Genomic DNA, 767 nt, shown 5'->3' with positions numbered 1-767 from the left:
GTCTCCACTGGATTTGTTCCCGAAAGTACTCTCAAAAAAGAACATTTCCTCTCCTCAGCCATTTAATTCTGGGTTGAGAAGATGTGAACGTCATCCACACTAGAAAAGAAGATGTGAACGCCCCTTTCTCTCAAAGAATAGCGCGTTCCAAAGTGTGAAGTAGGAGAGATCCAGATTTCTCCAAGGAGGTTTTAAATAAGACGACCTTTTCATTTTTAGATAATAGTAAATAGAAAGAACGCTCATAAGGAGTCTTATTGAAATCAAGAAATATAGGCCTACCATATACACCAGAATAGATGGAATTTTCTGAAAAAGTCTGCTAGTGAAGGAATACCTCCTAAGAATAAAAAACATAAGACTGAAAGAGAGCCAAAAAAAAAAAAAAGAAAAAAAAAAGAAGGAAAAACCAACTAGCACATCAAAGAGCTTAGTCAATCCTAAAACGAGGTCTACACGTCAGATTAGAGATATTGTTAAAAGTAGTTGTTAAAAAGTCAGTGTCATTGTCTTCTGTTAGAGGGCACTTTCATCGTGCGGGTTGTCATCATATTTCGAATATTCTCTAATTCTTAATTAATAACACTTTTGAACTTTGAACGGTTACTACAATGAAATCAAACTAGAGATGAGCTCAATCTTTCAAGGTTCTCTTTTCACTTTAAAGTTAGTTGAAATTTGTTTAATTCAGGGAATAATTTGGCTCTTCATGGGAAAGAGGCTAGGGGCCAAGAGGAGTTGATTATATAATTTGTATTGGATAAGGC

Source organism: Macadamia integrifolia, chromosome 2 (assembly GCF_013358625.1).
Source record: "Macadamia integrifolia cultivar HAES 741 chromosome 2, SCU_Mint_v3, whole genome shotgun sequence".
NCBI lineage: Eukaryota > Viridiplantae > Streptophyta > Magnoliopsida > Proteales > Proteaceae > Macadamia > Macadamia integrifolia.
This window is presented reverse-complemented; position numbering follows the sequence as displayed.